The sequence below is a fragment of the Molossus molossus genome, unplaced genomic scaffold, assembly GCF_014108415.1.
Source record: "Molossus molossus isolate mMolMol1 unplaced genomic scaffold, mMolMol1.p scaffold_m16_p_2, whole genome shotgun sequence".
Lineage (NCBI taxonomy): Eukaryota > Metazoa > Chordata > Mammalia > Chiroptera > Molossidae > Molossus > Molossus molossus.
In genome coordinates, this window is record NW_023425355.1 from 43,204,187 (window position 1) to 43,231,256 (window position 27,070).

Consider the following 27,070-nt stretch of genomic DNA (forward strand, 5'->3'; position numbering starts at 1 on the left):
ACAGGGTCTCAACCTCACACAGGGATCCTCAACCCAAATCAACAGATATAGGAAAAGAAGTCCGCACAGCATCTAATGGTGAAAATCAGTGAGAATTTTATCCACCTGAGAGAGAAGGGAATCTGCTAGAGACTCAGATGCCACCTTCTTGTGGCTGAGCACTTTTGTTGTTACAGCATCAGCCTGGGGATTGCACTGCCTGGTCCTCCAGTTACTGATGACACCACTCTTGTGTGCTTGGGTCTTGAAGAGTGGTCTGCTAGCAGCATCCAGCAAGAACATTTGGGGTGTTTTTATTTTTATTTTTAATTTTGAGAAGCTCTTGGCAGAGACTCCTACAATGATTGAACTGTGGAGCTTTGGAGAGGGGACTATTCTTGCCCACCTTGAATGAATAGCTGGCTCCAACCCCCATACCTGTTAAATAACTTGGCATGCCTTGTCACTCTGTGGCCTTGCCCTGTTGAGTTTAGACATGCAGGGGGGGTCAGAGAGTGATGCAGAGCTGTGATTTGGGAGGCTTTTTATGGGAATTAGATAAACAGAGGCTGGTTGTGTGGCTACATTGTGAGGGTCCACTTCTAACTCCCTGCAAACTCAGTTCACACTATCCTGGCGAAAGAAAAAAGTTCCCTACAGGCTTGCTGACACCACCCACAATGACAGAATGTTTGGATCTCCCCTCCCAAGTCCTGTTGGCCTCATTCTGCTGAGCTCAGTTCCACAGGGGAAATGGAGTGCTGCACAAATCTGGGGCATTTGAAGTGTGCCCCCCCTCAAAGGCTATTTCCTGGGACCAAGACAAAGTGCTTGACCACCCCCTGTGGCCTTGGTTGACACCACCCCCAATTAGAGATTCTTTGGTGAACACAAGAGGCTCCACCCCACTGACCTTGCCTCTGCACCAAACCTTAGCCTCTGATGTGCTCCTCCTGGGTGAGCTAGAGTTGGAGACTCTAGCAGAGAGTGAGTGGTTTGGCTTCGGAGTAGGGGTCATTTTCCCATCATTGGATACCTGACTGTACAACCCTCAAGTAAGGACCCATTAGCTCCATCCTCCAAAACCTGGTCACCCTGCCCTACTAATCTCATGACTTATAGGAGGGTCTGTGGGTCACAGACAGCCTGGGCCCAATCTACAATCTTTCTTAGAGAGGCTCTGGAGGAACACCAGGCCACCTCAGGAGGGGGAGGAGTTGCTAAGAGGTGGAGGAAGACTTCAGAGAGCCTTATCATTTATAGATCTGCCCCAAGTTCTAAGCTGGAGCAAACCAAACTTTATACAGAGATTGATCCCTCCCACCCAAACCCGGTAGATGCAGCCACAAACAGTGGATAGTGTGGTAGCTCCAGACAGGTAACCCAACGCCAGTTAATTACACAATGTCTGACATCAACTTGTACCTGAACCTCACTTCACTGGAACCAGAAACAACACAACTATTGGTGAGCTTCAGACCACACCAGAGCTCAACCCAACTAGCCACACAAATGGGGTACCCAATGGGGAATTCTGGCAGGCACAAGACACTGCTGGGAACAACTCCCTCTCAAGGAACAGCCCTTGCACAGAAATTTATAAACATTGAACAGTTTATCTTTATAGTCAGCCAACATTCAAGATACAACTATAACAGGAGAATGCACATACCCCACAAAAAACATTACTGGAGCACTGAGCCCAGTTGATCTGGAATATTGTTCCCCTGAGCCCAGCAAGACTCCTCCATCATAAAGCCATCAAAACAAGTTTAGGAGTCAGAGCATATTTACCTAATACTTAAAGAGAAAATGGGAGATGTAATATGCCCCAAACAAAAGAACAAGAGAAATCCCTAGAAAAAGAATTAAATAAAATAAAATTAATTAAGATACCAGATGCCAAGTTTAATTCAATGCTTATAAAGATGTTCAAGGACCTTAGGGGGAGAATAAGAGATCTCAATGAGAACTTTAACAAAGAGATATTAAACCATAAAAAGGACATAGAAGGCATAAAAATAATCAGTGAGAAGTGAAAAATACAATATCTGAAGTAAATAATACATCAGAAGGAATGAACAGCAGGTTTGATTAAGCAGATGATTGAATAAGCAACACAGATGACAAGATAAGAGTAAGCACCCAAGCAGAGCATCAAAAACAAAGAAACTTTTTTAAAAATGAGGAAAGTTTAAGAAATCTCTGGGACAACATCAAGCAAAACATCTGCATAACAAGGGTACCAGAATGAGAAGAGAGTGAGCAAAGGATAGAAACCTTTTTTGAAGAAATAAAGGATGAAAACTTTCTTAACGTGGTGAAGGAAAAGTCACACAAGTTTAGGAAGCACAAAGTGTTCCAGTCATGATGAACCCAAAGAGGCCCACACCAAGACAAATCATAATTAAAATGGCAAAGGTTAAAGACAAAGAGAATCTTAAAAGCAGCAAGAAACAATTACTTACCTACAAGGGAGCTCCCAAAAAGGTGACAGCTGATTTCTCAACAGAAACACTTCAAGCCAGAAGGGATTGTTGGAATATTAAAATGAATGAAAAAAGAAAAATAAAAAAGCCCTATAACCATGACTACAACCCAGCAATATAGTCATTTAAAACTAAAGATGAAATAGTTTCCCAGACCAAAACTTTTAAAAAGCTAAAGTAATTCATTACCACAAAAGAAGTATTACAAAAAATGTTAAAAGCAAACCATCAAATTGGAATAAAGGAAAGCAAAAAACACTCAATCAGAACAGTAAAAAGAAAAAATACCCCCCCCCCCCAATTAGGACAGTGTAAGGAGCCTCTGGGACAACTTCAAACATACCAACATTCACATCATGGGGGTGCCAGAAGGAGAAAAGAGAGAGCAAGAAATTGAAAACCTATTTGAAAAAATAATGACAAAAAACTTCCCTAACTTGACGAAGAAAACAGAAATACAAGTCCAGGAAGCACAGAGAATTCCAAACAAAACAAACCCAAAGAAATCTACATCAAGACACATCATCATCAAAATGACAAAGGTTAAAGACAGAGAGTATCTTAAAAGCAGTAAGTTACCTACAAAGGAGCTCCCATAAGACAGTCTGCCAATTTCAAAACAGAAACTTTGCAGGCCAGAAGGGAGTGGCAAGAGACATTCAAAATGATGAAAAACAGCCCTGGCCAGTTTGGCTCAGCGGTGAGAGCGTCGGCCTGCAGTCCGGAGAAACCCGGGTTCGGTTCCCGCCAGGGGCACGTACTTCGGTTGCAGTTTGTCCCCGGCCCTGGTTGGTCGTGCGGGTGGCAGCCACTCGATGTGTCCCTTCACGTCGATGTTTCTCTCTCTCTCTCCCTTCCTCTCTCTCCCTCCCACTCTGTCTGTACAAAAAATGGAAAAATATCCTCGGGTGAGGATAAAAAAAAAAGAAAAAAAAAATGATGAAAAACAATGACCTACAACCAAGATTACTCTATCTTGCAAAGCTATCATTTAGAATCGATGAACATATAAAGATTTTCCCAGACAAGAAAAAGCTAAAGGAGTCCATCACCACCAAACCAATATTATATGAAATGTTGAAGGATATTCTTGAAAAAGAACCAAAATATGAACAATAAAATTGCAATAAATACATATCTATCAACGATTGAATGTACAAACAAAATGAACAAGCAGAACAGAAACAGACTCATAGACACAGAGAAATTTTTTGTGCATGTAGCTGTCCAATTTTCTCAATACTATTTATTAAAAAGGCTGTCTTTACTCCATTGTATGCTTTTGCCACCTTTGTCAAATATTAATTGAGCATGTCTTGGGTCAATTCTGGGTTCTCTGTTCTGTTCCATTTGTCTATATGCCTGTTCTGGTACGAGTACAAGTCTGTTTTGATTACAATGGCTTTGTAGTATAGACTGATCCGGTATTGTAATTCTTCATACTTTGTTCTTCCTTTTCAAAAGTGCTGTGGCTATTTGGGGTCTTTTTTGGTAGCCTAGAAACTTTTGGAGTATTTGTTCTAGTTTCATAAAATATGTCCTTGGTATTTTAATAGGGATTGCACTGAATCTATAGATTGTTTTTGGTAGTATGGACATTTTAATGATGTTAATTTTTCCAATCCATAAACAAGGTATATGCTTTCACGTTTTTATATCTTCCTCTATTTCTTTTTTCAATGTCCTGAAGTTTTCTGCCAACAGGTCCTTTACTTCTTTAATTAAGTTTATTCCTAGGTATCTTAATTTTTTTGTTGCAATGGTAAATAAGATATTATTTTTTTTTTACTTTCTCTTTCTATGTGTTCATTATTGGTGTATAAAAATACCAATGATTACTAAGAAGCTTCTGCACAGGAAAAGAAAAAAGCATAAAAATGGAAAGGGAACCCAGGATAATTGTCAATGATACATCAGAAAAAAGGTTAATTTCCAAAATATATAGAGTACTCATACAACTCAACAAAAGGAAGACGAAAAACCCAATTAAAAAATGGGCAGAGGAACTAAAGAGATACCTCTCCATACAGGACATACAAATGGCCAAGAGACATGAAAAAATGCTTAACGCCACTAATCATCAGAGAGATGCAAATTTAAACAACTATGAGGTACCACCTCACACCTGTCAGAATGGCTGTCAACCACAAATCATCAAACAACTAGTGCTGGTGAGGGGGTGGAGAAAAGGGGAACCTAGTACACTGCTGGTGGGAATGCAGACTGGTGCAGCCACTATGGGAAACAATATGGTGTTTCTTCAAAAAATTAAAAATGGAACTGTCATTTGACCCAGTGATCCCTCTTCTAGGAATATATCCTAAGAAGCCTCAAACACCAATCAGAAAGAATATATGTACCCCTATGTGCATAGCAGCACTATTTGCAATAACTAAGATCTGGAAACAGCCCAAGTGTCCATCAATAGATGAGTGGATAAAAAATCTGTGGTACATATACACAATGGAATACTATGCAGCTGTAAGAAAGAGAGATCCCTTATTCTTTGAGACAACATGGAGAGACCTAGAAAGCATTATGCTAAGCTCAATAAACCAGTAAGAGAAAGATAGGTATCACATGATCTCACTTATTTGTGGAATATAATGAAAAAAATTAGGTGATGTACAAAATAGACCCAGAGACATGGAATTAGGATTTAGACTGACAAACTTAAGAGGAGGGGTGGGGGGAGAGAAGAGAAAAACCAAATGACATGCATATAAGCATAACCAATGGACGTAAACAACAATGCTGGGGGTGTGCAGGAATGGGAAGAGGGAGCCAATGAGGAAAAAGGAGAAATGTTTGTAACTAAAATAAATTAATTAAATATTGTTAAAAAATAAATAAAAACAATAAATAAATAAATAATAAAAACAGTATTGATGCTCCCTTACAAGATCTTATTCTTTATTGAAATATAATACTATGTATTTTGTCCCATGCAAAATTTAAAAAATAAAGGACTCTTTTTGTCCTCACTGGAGGATATGTTTTTATTGATTGCGGAGGCAGGGGGGAAGAGAAAGACAGAAACATCAATGTGAAAGAGAAACATAGATTGTTTGCCTCCCATATGTGTGCCCCACCTGGGGATCAAACCCACAACCACAGGTAATTCCCTGACCGGAATTAAACCTATCATCTTCTAGTGCACCAAATGATTCTCCAACAAACTGAGCTGCACCGGCCAAGGCTAAGTTACTTTTTTTTTATAGGTGCATATTTTAAGGTACTGTGATATTCTGTACAGACATATTGCAGTGTTTCCTAATATTTGTATATCACTTTATAAGATCTTTCATTTGCATTACTTCATACGAAAGGATAGTTATTTATTCTTGTTAGCAGCTGAGGAAATCACAGCTCAAAGAGATGATGAAACTCAAGATTATTTTATAGGTAAACGAATTGGAAATTAATGTGCACTCCTTGGAAGTTCAACTTGAATCAGGAAAAATCTGAACTATAGATTAAGGAAGCTCAAATATGGGCTTTTGTTACCAACGGGATGTTGCTGCCTCTTTTCTCCATTTCCATTGAAAGGATACAGAATCTCTCATCGAGAGGGACTTACTACCAACATTTCTCATACTCTCCAAGTTTAAGTGGTAGAGGCTAAATTCTTAAAATGTATATCCAAGAGATCAGGGGCTCCTTTCCTTCACCCAACTCTCAAGCACAACAGACCAAGAAATACTGAGGCACCAACTGTCATCACCATAACTTGCTAGTAGGACAGTGGTTTTTCATAGAGTAAAGAAATTCAACACCAGAGACTACCAAGTTTGGCCAGCAACCAAACTAGTAGCTCAGAGATTTTGTACAGGGAAGAGGCAATCCCTAAGAAAAGATAACTTCAAACCTCTCTCCAAGGGAACTGACTTTTATATTTAAAGAGAATCTAGGGAAGTTCAGGACTAAAGACACTAGCTCTTCTTAGATAAGAGTAACAAGCTTAATTTTATGCCAGTTAATTTACTAGAGAGAGCTATGGAAAAATATAGCCAAGAAGAGCCATTCTTTTAGTTTGATGTAGTGTCATTATTTATTTATTTATTTTTTTGGTTTGTTTCTCTTGCCCTAGGCAATGAATATATCAGTAATAATTCTGCTATGTGTGATGTCTGAGATTTTTCTGCCTAAATTTTCTTCTAGAATTTTTATGGTTTCATAAGTTACATTTAAGACTTTTATCCATGGAAGGACCTGGAGAGTATTATGCTGAGCGAAATAAGCTAGTCAGAGAAAGACAAGTACCACATGATCTCAGTTATCTATGGAATATCATGAACAAAATAAGCTGTCAATCAAAATAGATCCAGAGACATGGAAGTAGTGAACAAACTGACAAACCTCAGAAGAGGGGGATGCGGGAGTGGGAAGAGATAAACCAAAGAATTTATATGCATATATGCATAACCAATGGACATAGACATAGTTTGGGGAAAGCAGGAGAAGGGTGGAAGCAGGGAAGAGGGGGTCAATGGGAGAAAAAGGGGAAACATCTGTAATACTTTCAACAGTAAAGATTTTTTTAAAAAAAGAAGAGCCCTTCTGGGGTCAGGAAAAACTTAAAAAATTACCACTTTACAAATTTACTTGGATAAAGTTGTAAAAAAAAAATGTATACCCTCCCAAACATTGTCAACAACAGAGGAATCAGCTGGGAATTAGTGGATCAACTGAAACAGACACCTGAAGACAAACATCAGTGAAAGAGACAGGAATAAAATCACTATCATCCCATGGTGACTATGTGCATGCCCAACCTTGTGCCCTCTGAGAAATGACAACAAAGGTTTCACATGCAAAGGATATAAATTTTACTAAAATACCCCATCCAAGCAATTAAACAATAAACAAGATAACAATAGCAAAAATATTCCCCTTAGAGAAAGGAAAAAAATCAGAATCCATATCTTCTACATTACCTAAAATGACTAATTTTCAAGAAAGAAATTGCAAGATATGCAAAGAATCAAGGATGTGTGACCCATAAAAAGAAGAAAATAGCAGGCAACATAAACTTCCTACTCAACTAATAAATGAATCCAGCAAAGTTGCAAGAGAAATAGTCAATATACAGAAATCAATTGTGTTGCTGTAGAGTATCAATGAACTGATAATGAATGTAATAGAACAATCTTATTTAGAATAACACCAATAGAATAAATAACTCAGAATCCTCCCCAAATTAATCAACAGATCCAATGTAATCCTTATCAAAATGCCAATGTTTTTATTGGAAATGTTGACTGTTTGATTCTAAAATTCATTGGGGAAAAGAATACCTTTTTTAACAAATGGTATTAGCACAACTGGATATCCACATAAATAAAGTTGGACCTCTTACTTTACACCATATACAGAAGTAAACTCAAAAGGAATCAAAGACTTAATTCTAAGAGTTAAAAGTATAAAAATCTTAGAAGAAAACATAGGTGTAAATTATCATGACCTTAGATTAAATAATGGTCTCTTTTTAAAAAAATACGTTTTTATTGATTTTTTAGAAAGGAAAGAGAGATAAAAACATCGATGTGAGAGAAAAACATGGATTGGCTGCCTCCTGCACACTCTCTACTGGGGATTGAGCCTGCAACCCAGGCATGTGCCCTGACCAAGAATTGAACTGGAACCTCTCAGTCCATGGGATGACACTCAATCCATTAGGCAACACTGGCTGGACAAGCAATGTTTTCTTCGATATGACATGAAAAGCACAAACAAGAAGTGAAAAGCCAAACCAATGAATGTAAAACAATGAAAATTATATCTAGTAAGGGTCTGTTATTGATAATATACATAGAATTATTTCAACTCAAAAATATAAACACAAGTAATCAAATTAAATATAAAGACTTGAAAAAAGTATCTAAAGGAAATATAGAAAAGGTCAATAAGCACATGGAAAAGTGATTGACATTATTACTCATCGGGATATGTAAATCAAAACCACAATAAGTAACACAATGTCACATACACAAGGACATCTATAATGTTTTCTAAATGGAAAATAACAAGTGTTGAACAGAATATGGATGAAATTAGAATTCTAATATACTGCCAATAGGAAGTAAAATAAAGTGGACATTTTAGAAAACAGTCTGACCATTCTTCAGAATATTAAACAGTGTTATCATATAATGCAACAATTCCACTCTGAGATATATACCCAAGAGAAATGAAAGCATATATCCACACATAAGCTTGTATACAAATGTTCACAGCAACATTATTTATAATACCCAAAAAGAGCAAAATCAAGTGTCCATCAAATTATCAATGACTAAACAAAATATATCATATTTAATACAATCAAATATTACTTGGGTATAAAAAGGAATGAAGTACTGGTCTGTGCTGCAAAATGGATGAACCTTGAAAACAATGAGCTAAATAAAATAAGCCAGTCACAAAAGACAATATATTGTATAATTCCATTTATAGGAAATGTCTAAAATAAAGCACACATAGATAGACACTACACTAACTATTACTTTGGAATGCAAATAGGGAAAATGAGGTGAACCTGAAAGGTATGTGGTTTCTTTTTGCAATGATTAAAAGATTCTAAAATTGTGGTGATGGCTGCATGACTCTGAATATACTAAAATAATTGAATTGTAAGTTTTAAATGATTGAGTTATATGGTACTTAAAGTATATTTCAATAAAGCTTTTTTTTTTTTTTTTATCCTCACCCGAGGATATTTCTCCATTTTTTGTACAGATAGAGTGGGAGGGAGAGAGAGAGAGAAACATCGACGTGAAGGGACACATCGAGTGGCTGCCACCTGTACAACCAACCAGGGCCGGGGACAAACTGCAACCGAAGTACGTGCCGTTAGCGGGAACCGAACCCGGGTCTCTCCGGACTGCAGGCCGACACTCTAACCGCTGAGCCAAACCGGCCAGGGCTCAATAAAGCTTTTTTAATGGAGAGAAATAAAAACACTAGCCAAAGACATAATGAAATAGATAAATGAATAGAAACAATAAAGAAGAAATGCTGAGTAGCCTGTAAGATGCCTTAGAATCATACAAATGGTTTTGTTCTCTGTAATTTTTAAACAACTGAAGAGTTTAAATATAGTCACATGCCCTGAAATTTTACATGCAATTTTAAGGTATAAATTTACATGACTGATAATACGTTTTTTCTCCAGTATTTATAAAATCTGTTGTTTATGCACATTTTTGCTTGAATCTTTGTATTTTCCTTCCTTATTTCACCACTATTGCCTGTATAGCTCCATAGTTGTTAGTACATGACAGATTAGCAAAGATAGTTATTATAATATTTATAAATACTAAATGTAAGGATTATTTTTCATGTATGATTTCAGAAGTGCTAGAGCTGAGTTACTTTTACAATTACTTTGTCATTTGTGTTATCAAGGGCAGCTAGGCAAAAACTGTAGCTACTGTTTAAAACAAGAATCTCAGCATACAGTATGAATGTCAGGTCACAAAATACTTGCTGTGGCTGACACTTTGTTGCTGTGAGCATTTTATCATTATTTACAAAGTTCTAATAAAATTTTTATAAACCACTCAACTCCTCACTTCTTTTATCTGAGACAAAGGTAGAATACTTCAAATAATTTAAGTAGTACTTAATCATAAGTTTTAATTCTGAGTACTCATAACCATATGCTATTTTAATTGCTTTTTCAACTCATGCCAAACCACCACTACTTTTCTACTGATATATCCTCTTTGAACTTGACTAAAAATTCATATTCACATCCTTTTTTGCACATGAGAAAAATAACAGTACACATTCTACAGGCACTGTTAAAAGTCATTTTAATTATCTGTACGTCTAGTGAGTTGACAGTTCATAGGTTGTTCTTTTCTTAAATGCCTTGTTGACACACATGCATTTATTGAACTATAACACAAAATGCAAATCCATTCTTATTAGGAGTAAATATGCCATATTTGGTGTCAACCTAATACTAATTTGGGTGGTGCAAAGTCACTTCAGAAGCTTTGCTTATTTTGATTTTACTACCATAACATATTGTCTAAATTCACTGTATTCCAAAGGCATAATTCCTTGTCAGATACATCAAATTCTGATGTAGAAATAATCTAGCAGTCAATTAGGGCATAAAAAGTCATTAAATTTTCACAAAAGCAATCACAGAGGTGTCAGTAAAAATCAAATGTGTATCTGGGAATCTTTGACAGAGGGAAGGACAGGCAGGCACTTAGGTAAGTTTGGGAATGTGGGAAAGAGAAGCCAATTTAAAAGTTTTAAGCCTGAAATGTAGAAAGGAGTAGGACAGCTAGGGAGAATTGAATTAGCCTCAGCGTAGATAGGTATCTAGGTCCTTTATGGAAGAACCTATGACAAGATACTCATGTTCTTGTCCAGGATGCTTGTAAAATGGGGCATCCTGTCCTCCCCAGAGAATATGGATTATAATTCCTAACATGTTTATAAAATTTTTAAGCATAAGATGACAAAAGCATGAAGCAGCCCAACAGTATTTTTAAGAGTTAAGCAATTGCAAAAAAAAAAAAAAATGAGGAAAAAATAGTGAGAATAAACTCCAGCTTTCTGTCAAACTCATCAAAGAAACTATATCAAGCACCAGAAGTATAAAAAATCAATGAAGGGGGGAAAAAGATGAAGGGAAGCAAATATACTTTTTAAAAGATTAGAATAAAGAATAAATGGCAAAATGCACTCTTTTTTAAAGTCAAGGAATTTGATAAAGAGAAGTTGTGCAGTCTATGATGTCACCTAACACTAGATATTTCTTATACTGTGGTACAAAGAAAACACTGGTGACACATTCTCATTTGGGCTTGCCCTTTGACTTATTTCAGGAGCAGTAAATTATATGTACTTTGTTTCACCAAAATATTTTGCTCAGTTGCCCTTGTTACCTCCTTTTAAGGAAGGTGACAAGAGTTTCAATTCAACATGGAATCCTGGGCTACTATAGCTCTTAAATTTATAGCACTTAATTGGCGATTTTTATATTTGCTAATGATTCTTATATTTTTATGCTGCTGAAGGACAAAGACTAAGTGTTTTATCTAGTATCTTCAAGACACACTTATAAGGCCTTAATCAACATTTGATATGGTAAAGTAGAATAATAAAAGAGACTATGTAGAAATTAAAACCATGACATTTAATTAGTCCTATGATCTAAATTGTAAATTGAAGAGTCACAGATAAGTTTATGACTGGCCATACGAAAATCCAAGTCACTATGCTAGGAAATTTTGGTTGTCTAGACCAATAAATATCTGTACACCCTACGTTTCTTTAAAACACATTTCTTTATTTGGTACTGAATCGTCCAAATAATTGCCTTAAATCTTCATTCCATTTCTCACTGCCCCTTATACATAGGAAAAGGTCATCCTAGATATGTACAATAAAGATGAAGCATCATGGCTCCCAAAATAAGGCTCATAAAAATTAATGGTTAATCTAACATAACTTTTAGGACAGTAATTTGAATCTCAGTTTGTTAAAGCAAACAAAAAAAACAAACAAAAAAACCTTTTCAATGAGTATTTGATTCAAACTTATACTTTCCAATTTGATGGCTCAAAAAGAAACATAATTTTTTTCCTAAACACCTTAACCTTAACCTATAAATAGTCACAGTTCTTTACCAGTTAATGCAATAGATGTCAGTGGACAATTCCAGCTAATTAAATGTGCATTTGTGTCAGTAAATTTCTCAATGTATAGTAAGAACAGTGCAAATCATTCACCAATAAACCTGGTCAAAGGGCCAACAAAGTTAAATTCTTATTTTGAAACTGCATCCCCTGCAGCTGAGTAGCAATTTTACATTGTTTTATTATTTTTCTGCCTTTTAACCTAAATAAAATTCTAAATTTATGAAAAACTATAAATCATAAATGTAGGGTGACCACCCTTAGATTATGATTTTCTCTTTTATAATTTGCATGGAAATTGCAATTTGTTTATCCAGTCTAAAGCTTCATCAAAACCTTGAAATTCCTAACTCCATGCATATTCTTTCCACAGTCCTTTAGCTGAAATACAACTATGACAGCAATTTTTAATCTTTTTCATTTCATGGCACATATAAACTAATTATTAATATTCTGCAGCACACCAAAAACTGTACTTTTTGCCAGTCTGACCAAAAAATAGGTGTAATTGTGATTTACTCACACCGGACAGCTATTGTTGTGTTGGCTGCTGTCATTTTTTTACTTGACATCTCTAAGTAAACAGAGGTCACTTTCCCTCCATATCACCCCTATCTCTCTCAGATCAATACATTTAAAAAAATTTAATTTAAAAATAGAAAATTTACCTTTCAACTCCACAGCATTTTTGTAGCTTGAAAAATATATTCTTCTATGCCTTCTTCTCATATTTTCTCCTTCATACTGTAATGTGACAGTAATCCACTTCTGCTTTTTTATTAGCTTACTATCTGATAGAAGAACCTTCTGTAAAGTAAATGTATGTTTTCTTCTCTTAATAAAATGATCATGGTGATCTCCTCATGGGGCCATAGAAATAGATTGAGGGAGAAGTGGTAGCCAAAAGAACTGAGTGCTATTGGGCTATAATCAGCATGCTTGTGCAAAATATTTGTGACTTCAGGACCAATTTCAAAGCGACCTTACATATTCCACTTCCATTTGATGATGGAGGACTGGTACACATACTTAACTTTATGACTTAATAAATCAACTATTATCACTTTTAATGATGGAAAGCTCCATGTGCATACTTAAATAATTATAGAAGGTCATCAACTAACTCCATGTTGTTCAAAGTCATTTCCTTATAACATTGATGAGATACCATAGGAACTTAACTCTTCTTTATATCAATTACCTATGGTAAAATTGAATTTATTATATGTTGCTTTCCCCAAAGTCGCAGAATCTATCAACAACCTTAAGTGAGGACTTACTGTATATAGCTATGCCTAATAGTCTGGCATTTCATCTCTATCAAAGCATGAATGTCATGAAATTCTGCGAGTACCTTACAAAAAGTTTCTTATAATTAATTTTTAGCAAACCAGTAATACATAATACAGCATTGCTGAATCCCTCCCATTATTTTTCTTTAGAGTTTTTATAAATAAAAATGGTAAATTAAATATTTTCTCATTTAAAAGCAAATAACTTCACCACAAAATCCCTATAGCCATAAGAACACATTGGATTTTTTTTAATACACTAACCTACATAATTGTTTTCATAGATAAAGCAAAGGTAAGGATGGATATAGTCTTAAATGGAAACACTAATATTATCTTGTCCTCTCGGGTGGTACCCTACGCTGAGTAAGGTCACCTAGAATAATTTTAATTCACCACAATTGCTGTCAGTAGTTAGTATTCAAAACTTGACAAGTAGTACATATATACTGCTGAAGAGATGAGTTTTCTAAGACATTTTTAAACTTATCTTCATTGTTGAATGTATTATAGATGTCCCTCCTATTTTCCCTATTGTCCTCTCCTACCTTTCTCCACACTGTTGTCTGTGTCCATTGGTTATGCATATATGCATATAAGTTCTTTGGTTTATTTCTTCCCACCCCACCTCCACCCCCCTTCCCTTTGAGGTTTGTCAGTCTAAGACACTTTTGATTGACATTTATCCATCATGAAACGCTGAGGAAGATTCCCTGATGTAATTAGAGAGCAAAGCATTACATGGAAACAGCTGGTGTCTTGAGGCTCATAATTCTGCAGTTGCTGTTGGTTTCTCTTTTATATAACCTGTTTCATATTTTACATTCATATATAGCTCTGTGCTTTTCTAAATGAAAGACTGTAGTTTTGAAAGCCAATCTTGGCCCCAGTATTTCCCAAATCTTGTTTTAATGTATGAAACAGAAGAGGAATAAACAAAAATTGTGAGTTGTATCACCATAATTTTAAAAAAATGGTCTCAACCTAAATTTCTCAAAAAGTTATCCTATGTACTTTTTGCCTTTATGTGTGAAATAAATTATTAAGGTGTAGAAAGAGAAAAATCTTCAGCACCAGTCATTTCGGTATCCAGACTAGAAGACATGGCTATTTGGGCAGCCCCTAATTTTTTTCTTAATTTGTACTAACTTCCTTGGCAAGCATGCCACATTGTAAAACCCCAGTGGGTGTAAATCTGTTGTGAAGGCAGAAAAACTCCCACTGATTCAGTGGATATTTGTTTGCAGATAGAAAATTGATTGGGAAAGAAAATCTCCTTTACTGAGTGACTTTGCATCAAGAAAACTAGGTAATGCAGAACAACAAAAATGTATATTCTTTGGTTGTGTCGGTGCAAATAAAAGTGTCAGACTTATCTTTTGGCAATGTAAATTTACTCTACAGGCAAATAAACTGCAATAATATCAACAGGCTCTCACATAAACTGAAGAAAATTGACTTCCTAGAGTCATATATGCCAAGCCTGATTCAGAATGTGGCACATTGCCTTGGAATTGTTTTTGTTTAGATGTCTGTCCTTCACTCATAAAGGTTAGCTCCAGGTACCCTGACAATTACTTCTCAGTATGGTCCACACACACTCAATGGTGTAATAACAAGCATAAATTATGGACCCAGTCAAAAAACTTAATTTTACTGGAATGGTAAAAAAAAATAGGGTGGTATGGATTAAATTCTGATTAATAAACAATTGAAAAAAACATATTTTGTGGGAGACTTATAGTTATAAAACTATATATTTATTATAGCTTTCTGAATTTTGATAATTCACATTTCCACCTAGCAGGTACATGGTTAAGGGTCCTGTAGAACTTTCTGATTTCTGTCAATGATTCAATATTTTTGCCAGTCACCTCTTTTGTACTAAGACTTCCTTCTGGGAACATAATACATATAAATTCACTTAATCTTCATAAAGATTGTATAAGGCAGGCCTTCCCATAAACCACATTTTATTGTGGAGGATACTGAGGCAGGAAGAGGTTGAATATGGGCACGTTATATGTAGAGCCCACATTCTTAACTACTATGCCATACTGCTTAAAAACCATGGCACACAATCACTTAGATGTCAAATATTGCATATCTTTGTTTATTTCTCCCTTGATTTCTAGAATCAGTTTTCAAGTCATAATCAATCCCATAGCATCTTTCAAATTACCATTACTTCTTACCATCCAATTCCTGGACAATGTCATATATTTCCAGAAGAAATACAGAGATTTTAATTAACTGGTCCATCTGTATTCACTCGTCACCTCTAATTCATCAATACAATGCTACAAGATTAATCTTTCTGAAGCACAACCTGACTTATGTGCCTATATAGCTGTTCCTTGCTGTAAAATAACAATCCTTTGTTCTAGTCAAATTCTACCCTAATTCTACCCTTGTATCTTCATCAGTCAGCCCATTTGTACCCTTACACTCAATTAGAATGCCTTCCTCTTCTCTTTCTACCTAGTGAAAACCAATACCTATATTTCAGGTCACAGTTTAAGGCTCCCTTAATCCCCATAAAGAATCTCAGCCTACAGCTACTATCTCATTACCTATATCAAACATTTGGCAACCGCTCAGCATATGATCTAGCTCTCTGTTTTCACTGTGTAGTTAAAAGCTGAATTTAGAACTGATGGTAGAGGTCTATGGTTATAGAAAGTTTAGATAATGTAGAATTGAATATTAATTGATTCAAAATATTCAGCAAAAAATTTTATTTTGCTTAAATATCTTCTTCTAAAGGAGAACAGAAAATTCAGTTTAATTTACAATTAAGATATTTTAAATCTTGTTAAAAGAATTACTGTCTCACCCATTCAGAGCTCACTCATTTACTGAATAAAAATGATTTTTAATACTAGGAATACTTTGTTTAATAGTCTCCTTTTAAAGTTTAACTGGATCTTTTAAACATTTTTAAATTACTAGCAAGAAATTCACTCAGTGATATTGTTAATGGAGGGGAGTGAGCCTCTTCTCCTGCAGTTGCTAGTGGAAGTGGGGTTCTTGGGGTACTGCTGAAATAAGAATTTCCAGAGGCCCCCCACAGGAGGATGAAATATAGTATAAAGATTTATTTCTGTGGAAATTCACCCCTTTGTTTCCAAAGTCCCATTTCCCTTTGCCCAGTCATAGAAAAAGTATAGCTGGGGCATCAGTAGAGCTAAAATCGGTTTCCTTTCTATGTTGGAGCCGAGTCCAGTCCAGCATCAGACTAGTTTAGCTGTGTTTCCCGCTGCAGTCCAGTAGTCCATTGCATGTGGGGACTGCATGGCCATGGACCACAGGGGCTAATGTAAGAAAGGAGTAGCAAAAGCGACCCACAAACTAAGAGTCAAGCACAACAAAAGTCTTGAACCAAGCATGCCAAGAGAATTTCTTTGGGGAATATGTATCCCCAAATTTTCACAGGCTTGCTTTGGCTCTGCCTATTCTGGCCTATGATGTCTGTTCCCAGGTTTGACTGAGAGTAAACAACTTCCCCCAGTCCCACTAACTTTACTGGGCATGACTCTATTTTCCCTTTGTCTAGTCCCTTCCCCCAGTGTTTCTCAGGAAATAGGCTGGTGGCTCCCTGGAGATTGCAAAATTGTAGCTTCTTAATGAAGCTGTCCAAATGACAAACCTATAATGTCTGGCTTCCCCCATTTGCTTTTTTCCTATTATTAATAACTACCTAATTACAGTGGTATCACTGTGAAAAATACCCATTACCTAGAGAGAGTAGAATCTGAAAGTGAGAATGCTTTCAGATTTGAGAATGACCATAATCATGGATATTTTAATGTGTATGCTAGGGAAAGGCATGGGACATGGAGAGAAGTGATGCAAGACGAAGTCTCCAAAAAAAAAAAAATATATATATATATATAACCAACATTCATTTCCGAATTGTGTGCATAGAAGTATCATTTACCGGGCTTGCATATGTTTTTATAATGTACCAATTTTCACCCAATTATAAGCAAATTTGTAAAAATTTGTAAGACTGGTTGGTGGGGAAAAAAAATTAAAAATTGGGGCAGGATTTATTGTTTAAAAGTAATTTACCAGAAAATGTTTTAATACTGGGAATAAGTGAAGTAAATCTTACAAACACATGGGAGAAAGATCAATACACTGCAACCTCACTTTCAGAGAAATTGAAATGCCATTGCAAAAGTTTTCTTTTAAGGGAAGTTTTAACTTACAGTAAATGTGTGCAGTTAATAAACTAAATTTTTTTTATATAAGATATTATCATAGAAACATTGACAGAAGATTGAAATGTCACACAAAAAATATCACCATTATATAATGAGGTATTCATACCTGGTGACAAAAGAAGTAATGATTAAAGTTACATTCTCAAAATCATCTGTCACTCCCATGGGTTAAAAATTTTCTCGTGTAATAAAAAATGCCTGTTAAAAACAGACTCGTCACACATTAATTAAAGAAAAAATAAAATAAAAGTCCTCCCAAATTGTCCTGGGGAATAAAGTAACATGTTTTGATATTTTAGCATTAATAAAATTTACATTTCATTTCAGAACTGCCAGGAAATAGTGAAAAGTACTGTACGAAAAACATGGTCTTTAAATTTGATTTCTCACTGATGTAAAAAAACAAGTGTAATATAAAAGGAACAAGGCAAGTTAAAATAGGACAAAACTTTTTTTAATAACATACCTAAATAAAAGGAAACTTTACGCTTAATATTGTCATTACTGAAATTTTTACAAAGATATTTTCAATTAACAGTAAATCTGCCTTTTTCGTCCACCATATTCTTGGATGAATAGAAATCTCATGCTGGTATTCTTTTCTTTGTGTAATAAATATACAACTAAAAGCATATAAGTATTTTTTGTTTTGTTTTTATTTTCTAAAAAAAGCAAGAGAAAATATGAAGTAAATTATTTTGTAAAGAAAATAATCAAACATTGGGCTACTTTTCCTAGTCAGTTAAATTTTTCATATAAAATAATATCCCTTAGCAAGTAGAAAGTGTTTCATTGGAAGAAATTTTCCAGAAATCTTGTCAAAATTAAAATAATATAGGAAGTACAGAGATTCATAGAATACTTTTTCTGATGGATACAAACATAAGCATTATATTTTTTAAGTTAATCATGAAATTAAGAGCATGTTTTTACTTAAGAATTAAACTGCCTCATGATATATTTTTTTCAAACTAGGAGGCTACATTTCACTCCACTGGTTTTGTTTTTTACTCTATTCTTAGTTAAGAAAGCAAAATTCTCTTCTAGTAATGCTTCTTTATGTAGCAGCTATTTGCTTGCTTCATTTGACATTTAAATTCTTCTTTGCTTATCTTAAGTTTCTTATTTACTCCTTGACTTGTTGATATCATATGGGAAACATTTTACAAGGTGCTAGTTCAGCAGGAAGACTTCAAAAACATTTAAAATATCTTGAACCCTGGTAAAGTGCAGAGGGGAGGTTCATCAAAAAGGTTATGGAGTTTTAAAGTGAGCTTAGGAAGCAGCTTAAAACAGTCAATACTTGCAACCGTGGAAATTAGTTTTACATTTAATGAAAAACTTTGTGAGTAAGTATAAAAGAACTTCAAGTAGGAATGAAATGAGTACAAATGACCTATATTTCCATACATAAATCAAGTTACATTTATATGTTTCTTCTAAAATATTCACACAGTTGCCAACAAACAATAGAAAAGTAAGTTGCACTCACATATATAAATATCCAGAGCATCTTGCAACAGTCCCATCACAAGATGGTAAGATCACATCTGCAGCATTATATGCAATTCTTAGCACCATATATTTTTTAAAGTATTTTTTAAGCAAATAATATGGTGAGAAAGCATGAAACAACACAATGTTTAGAGTGAAGAAAAAAAATTTAGAGAACACTTGATATCTATTTTCAAATAACTTGTGAAGCTCCAAAGGATAAATCTGAGAAAAATGACAACTTATTGTGAGGAAATATTTATGAAAGTAAAAGGAACAGATTGTCTAATGAGGTACCTAGAAACTCACCACTGACCATAATCTAAGAGATTAAAAACAACCTATCACAGATGCAATGGTTCAGAAAGATTAATAATACTTGGTGGTTGCCGGGGTGGTGTGGCTCAGAGAATTGAGCATCGTCCCATGGAATGAAAGGTCCTGGAGTGTGATTTCTGGTCAGGTCATATGTCCAGGTTGTGGGCTTGATCCCCAGTAGAGGGCATGCAGGAGGCAGCCAATCCATGTTTCTCTCTCACATAGATGTTGCTCTCTCTCCTTTCTACTCGCTCTAAAAAATCAATTAAAAAATAAATACTTGGTTGTTGTTTTAAATAAAGAAAAGTCATAGGACAATCTACAGGATCGCTACAAAAAGATCCAAATGGTCTCATATAGTTTATTAACCTATGAAATCCTTAAAATCCCTTCCCACTATCAGAGTTAAAAAATGCATTTTATTAACATCAGTATAAGTAATTTGCAAAATTACTCCATGAATCATTTTTTTCAAATTTGATTATAATCCTTATTTGTGTAAAATCTGACTTTTTACAGATTAAATGATTTTTTTAGGCCATGAATTAACTATTTTATTTTGTTATATTAACTTTATATTAAGACATTTATTAATTATTAAGGATGTAAAATGGGCAAAGGATAGTTTCTTCAATTAATAGTTCTGGAAAATCTGGGTAGTCACATGCAAAAGAATTAATCTAGACCTTTATTTTACATCATTCACAAAAATTAATTCAAAATAAATTAAAGAATTGAATGTAAGACATGAAACTATAAAACTTTGGGGGGGGGCAGAGGGGGTAAGTTCCTTCACAGTAGTTTTGGCAATGATTTTTTTTTTTATTTGACAACAAAAACAAAGACAAAAATAGCAAAAGCAAACAAGTGAGTCTACATCAAACTAAAAAGCTTCTGTATAGCAAAAGAAACCATGAACAAATGAAATGGTGACCTATAAAATGGGAGAAAATATCTTTAAACAACATATAAAATAATGGGCTAATATCTAAAATACACAAGGAACTCACACAACTTAATCACAACAAAAAAATATAACATGTTGCTGAAGTAAAGCAGTGGCACTAGAGATGAAGGGGAAGGGATTGATTTGTAAGGGTTTATAAAATGATTAAAAATTTAGGAAGAATATAAAGAAAAAGATGATGAGATGATGTCATGTATGACTCTTCTTTCTCTCTTGGGCTATTGGGTTGATGATAAAAAGATTACGGATTGGAGAATATTATAAATAATCTGTTTTGAAAGACCTTTTAAGGTTATGAGGCACTTGTAAGACAAGTGTTTTGGTAAAACTGTCCAGTTGGAAGTTGGGATTATAGATATAGAGTTGAATATTCCTTCCTCAAAGAATAATTGGCATATTCTAATAGGTGTTGGTGTTGGCATATTCTAATCGGTGTAAGGATAAATGCAATTGCTGTCCTTAAATACATTTCGTTCTTTAAAACCTCTGGTATAAATGACTAACAACTTTCTTGATAACATGTTCTAGCATCTCACTGAACTGATAGGATTTTGCTAATATCAGTCTATATCCTTCATACTGCAGGAGAAGTTACTTCTTTCTGATCCTATCTTTAGTGGCAATGAAAAACAACTGTGTAATGCTAATGGAAAAATAAGCAACTTAAAATAAGTTGAATACACACTTTAAATTTTAACTAAATCACGAAATTGGCAATACTTATGAATTTAAAGCATGAAACTATAAACTGGATACATCACGATACTTTTTTCAAATTCATGGAAGTGTAATAAAGCAATGTTCAGAATTCTCAACAACAAAGACTCAAAGCGCTGTCCATGATATGATGTTATATAAATACTAAAGTGATTAAATATTTTTGGATAAACTATATGACAATAATTTTTAATTAATTAATTTATTTTTGTTACAGATGTTTCTCCTTTTTCCTGCAATAATTCCACTCTCACCCTTTCTCCTTGCCCTGTCCCCAGCTTTATTGTCCATGTCCACTGTTCATGCATACATGCATATAAGTTTTATGGTTTATCTCTCCCCCACCAACCACTCTTCTGGGTATTGTCAGTCTGTACCCAACTTCCACATCTCTGGGACTACCCCATTTCTCAGACTATTATGTTCATTATATTCCACAAATAAGTGAGATCATATGATACTTGTCTTTCTCTGTTTGGCTTGTTTCACTTACGATAATACTTTGCAGGTACCTCCATGTCATCTCAAAGGATAAGAGCTCTTTCTTTCTTACAGCTGCATAGTACTCCATTGGGTATATGTATCACTGCTTTTTTATTCATTCGTCCACTGATGGACATTTGGGCTGTTTCCAGATCTTAGTTATTGTAAATAGTGCTGTAACAAACATGGGGGTACATATATTCTTCCTGATTGGTGTTTCAGGCTTCTTAGAGAATATTCCTAGAAGTGGGATCATGGGGTCAAATGGGAGTTGCATTTTTAATTTTTTGAGGTAACACCATATTGTTTTCCATAGTGGCTGCACCAGTCTGCATTCCCACCAGCAGTATACTAGAGTCCCCTTTTTCTCCACACCTCTGCCAACACTTGTTTGATTTGTTGATGGCGGCCATTCTGACAGGTAATACCTTATTGTTGTTTTAATTTGCATCTCTCTGATGATTAGTGATGTTGAGCATTTCTTCATATGTCTCTTAGACATTTGTATGTCCTGCTTGGAGAGGTGTCTATTTAGTTCCACTGACAATTTTTTAATAAGTTTCTTTGTTTTTCTTTTGTTGAGCTGTATGAGCACTTTATATATTTTGGAAATTAACCCCTTATCTGATGTATCATTGGAAATTATGCTCTCATGCACAGTGTGTTGCCTTTCCATTTTGGTGGTTGTTTCTTTTGCTGTGCAGAAACTTTTGAGTTTGATGTAGCCCCATGTGTTTATTTTCTCATTTCTTTCTGTTGTCTTAGGTGATGTATCAGTGAAAATTCTGCGGCATATGATGTCTGAAATTTTGTTGCCTACATTTTTTTCTAGGATTTTTATAGATTCATGAGTCAGATTTGAGTCTTTTATCCATTTTGAGTTGATTCTTGTGTATGGTGTAAGTTGATGGTCTAGTTTCATTTTTTGACAGTATGTAGCTGTCCAATTTTCCCAACACCATTTATTAAAGAGGCTGTCTTTACTCCACTGTATGCTCTTGCCATCTTTGTAAAATATTAATTGAGCATACTGCCTTGGATCCATTCCTGGGTTCTCTGTTATGTTCCAATGGTCTATATGCCTGTTCTTGTGCCAGTACCTGGCTGTTTTGATTACAGTGGCTTTGTAGTATAACCTAAAATCTGGTAATTTGATCCTTCCAACTTTGTTCTTCTTCTTCAAGATTGCTGTGGCTATTCGAGGTTTTGTTGGTCCCATATGAACTTTTGAAGTATTTGTTGTAGTTCTGTGCAGTATGGCATTGGTATTTTGATGGAGATTGCATTGAATCTATAGATTGCTTTGGGTATTCTTCCAATCCATGAACAAGATATGTGCTTCCACTTTTTTATATCTTTCTCTGTTTCTTTTTTCAATGACCTATAGTTTTCTGCGAGTAGGTCCTATATTTCTCTGGTTAAGTTTATTCCTAGGTATTATAATTTTTTTGAAGTGATTGTAAATGGCATTGATTCTTTTCTGTGACTTCATCATTGGTATATAAGAGTGGCATCTATTTCTTGATGTTAATTTTGCATCCTGCTACTTTGCCAAATTTATTTATTAAGTCTAGTTCATTACTGATGGAGTCTTTGGGGTTTTCTACGTATAGTATCATGTCATCTGCGAATAATGACAGTTTCAATTCCTCCTTTACAATTTGCATCTCTTTTACTTTTTCTTCCTGTATGATTGCTGTGGCTAAGACTTGTAGTACTATGTTAAATAAGAGTGGCGAAAGTGGGCATCCTTGTCTTTTTCCTGTTCTTAAGGTAAATGCTTGTATTTTTTGTCCATTGATTATGATGTTGGCTGTAGGTCTTTCATATATGGACTTAATTATGTCGAGATATGATCCCTCTATTCCCAGATTGCTGAGCGGTTTATCCAAAATTGGTGCTGGATTTTGTTGAATGCTTTTTTTAGCATCTATTGATATAATAATATGATTTTTATTTTTCATTTTGTTTATGTGGTGTATCATATTTATTGATTTGCGAATATTATACCAGCCTTGCTTCCCTGGGATGAAACCCACTTCGTCATGGTGAATAATTCTTTTGGTGTATTACTGGATTCGATTTGCTAGTATTTTGTTCAGGATTTTGGCATCTATGTTCATCAGGGATATTGGCCTGTAGTTTTCTTTCTTTGTAGTGTATTTCTTTAGTTTGGAAATAGAATTATTCTGGCCTCATAGAACAAGTTTGGAAGTCTTCCTTCTTGAATTTTTTGAAATAGTTTGAGGAGAATGGGTATTAGTTTTTCTTTTAATGTTTGGTAAAATTCCCCAGTGAAGCCGTCCAGGCCTGAGCTTTTGTTTGCTGGGAGTGTCTTGATTACATCTTCAATTTTTTGTTGTTGTTATTGGTCTGTTCAAGTTTTCTATCTCTTCCTGGTTCAGTTTTGGGAGATGATGTGTTTCTAGGAATATGTCCTTTTCCCTTAGATTGTCGAATTTGTTGCCATAGAATTGTTCATAATATCTGTTAACAATCTTGTGTTTCTGTGGTGTCAGTTATTTATTTATTTATTTTTATCCTCACCCAAGGATATTTTTCCATTTTTTGCACAGATAGAGTGGGAGGGAGAGAGAGGAAGGGAGCGAGAGAGAGAAACATCGACGTAAAGGGACACATCGAGTGGCTGCCACCCGCACGACCAACCAGGGCCGGGGACAAACTGCAACCGAAGTACGTGCGTGCCCTTAGCGGGAACCGAACCCGGGTCTCTCCGGACCGCAGGCTGACGCTCTAACCGCTGAGCCAAACTGGCCAGGGCTGTGGTGTCAGTTATTATTTCTCCTCTTTCATTTCTGATTTTGTGATTTTGGGTTCTCCCTTTTTGTTTCTCGATGAGTCTAGCTAAGGATCCATCGATCTTGTTTATCTTTACAAAGAACCAGATCTTTGTTTCATTGATTCTTTGAATTGTTTTTTTGGTCTCCATGTCATTTATTTCTGCTCTGATCTTTACTATTTCCTTCCTTCTACTTGCTCTGGAGTTTTCCTTTTGTTTGCTTTCTAATTTGTTAAATTGTGAGGTTAGATAGTCTATTAGAAAATTTTCTTGTTTCTTGAGTTAGGCCTATAGTGCTATGGACTTCCTTCTCAAAACTGCTTTCGCTGCATCCCATAGATTTTGTATTGTTGTGTGTCATTTTCAATGGTTTCCAGGAAGTTTTTAATTTCTGCTTTAATCTCCATGGTAACCCATTCATTGTTCAATAACATGCTATTTAGCCTCCATGTTCTCAAATGTCTTTGCATGTCTTGTTGCAATTGTTTTCTAGTTGCATGCCATTGTGATCTGAGAAGATATCTGATATGATTTCTATATTCTTGAACTTGTAGAGACTTAGTTTGTGCCCTATCCTGTGGTCTATCTTTGAGGATGTCTCATGTGCACTTGATGAATGTGATTTCTGCACTTTTGGGGTATAATTCTCTGTAGATATCTATTAAATCCAATAGATCTAGTGCTTCATTTAGAGTCTGTGTTGTCTTATTAATTTTTTGTCGAGATGATCTATCCAGTGAAGTCAGTGGGGTGTTGAAGTCCCTTGCTATGATTGTATTGCTGTTGATTTCTCCTTTGATTCCTCCATAAGATTTTAAATTTATATCGGTGCTCCTATACTGGGTGTGTATATGTTTACCAAGGTTATAATTTCCTGTTGGATAGATGCTTTCAATATTATGTAGTGTCCTTCTTTGTATCTAGTTATGGCCTTCATTTTGAAATCTACTTTATCAGCTATGAGTAGTACTACCCAACTTTTCTTTGCTTTCTGTTTGCTTGAAAAATATTTTTTTCATCCCTTGACTTTGAATCTATGTGAGTCTTTTGTTGTGAGATGGGTCTCTTGTTAACAACATGTATGTGAGTCATGCTTTCTTATCCAGTCAGCTACTCAGTGTCTCTTTATCGGAACATTCAAACCATTCTCATTTAAGGTGATAATTGGTATGTACTTATTTATTGCCATTATTGTTTATGTAGTTCTATTTTTCTTCTTATTTCTTCTACTAATTACAGCAGGTTTTTTTTTGTTTTTTTTTTTATTAGCATATCTTGCAGTGCTGGTTTGGTGCTAATACATTCCCTTAGCCTTTTTTTTTTTTTTTTTTTTTTTTTTTTGGTATGGGAAGCTCTTTATTTGACCTTCTATTTTGAATAGTAGCCTTGCTGGATAGCACAGTCTTGGGTTAAGATGCCTTTTTTTTCCATGACCTTGATTATTTCATGCTCCTCCCTTCTGGCCTGTAGTGTTTCTGTTGAGAAGTCAGCTGAGAGCCTTATAAGATTTCCTTTGTAGGTAACCTGTTACTTATCTATGCTGCCTTTAGGATTCTCTCTTTGTCTTTAATTTGTAGCATTTTAATTACTATGTGTCTTGGTGTGGGCCTGTTTGGGTTCTTCTTACTTGGGGCTCTCTGTGCTTCTTGAACTTGAATGCCTTATTCCTTCACCACATTAGAAAAGTTTTCTGTCACTATTTCTTCAAATATATTCTCTACCCTTTGTCATTTTCTTCCTCTTTCAGGACTGCTATGATGTGAATGTTATTACGTTTCCAGTTGTCCCACGTTTCTCTTAATCTATCTTCCTGTTTTTTTATTGTTTGTTTCCTTTTGATTTTCTGATTTGTTGATTTTTTTTTTTTCTATTCTGTCTTCTAATGCACTGATCAGGTCATCAGCTTCCTCTACTCTGCTGGTTAGTCCTTCCAATGTGTTCTTAATTGCTGCTATGTCATTCTTCATTTTCACTTGGTTGGTTTTCAATGTTTCTCTATCTTTACTTATGGTGCTGATGTACTTACTCATGCTGTTGAGCTTCCTCAAGATTATGGCTCTGAATTCTACCTCTGATAATTTGCTTAGTTGCATTTCATTGATCTCATCTTCAATAGAGTTCTCTTTTTCTTTCATTTGGAATTTGTTTCTTTGTTTCACCATTTTGGCTGTCTCAGTGGGTTTTGGAGCATACCAAATTTATCCTGTGGGTGTTGGTGTTCTGCTGTTTGGGGCTCCCTCTACTGGGTTTGGATGAGCCCTTGTGGTCCCACGTTAAACACCACTATCAAGTCTTACTTTCCTAGATAGATTTGAAAGCCCAGGACAGGTTCAGTTTTCCTCTAGCTTTTTCCTGGTGGCTAGTAGTCTCTGTTACTTAGTGCCTTGGAATGTAGCCCTGGTGTTCTACATAAGAGGATTTCCAGAGTTTGGAATAGATGCTGGATGTTAATGAGCCTCAATTTGCATTTCTTTGTCTCACCTGGGAAAGCCTGAATCTCATGGAGGGTGTTCTGCTGCTTTTCCCTACAGCTCTGGGAAGGAGCACATTGTCCACTCTTCTTTGTGGCTGCAAGTTAGCAAAAACTTTGAGTGCCCTCCATATGCCGGATGTCCCCACAGCGTTCTAGCCCAGTTTTCC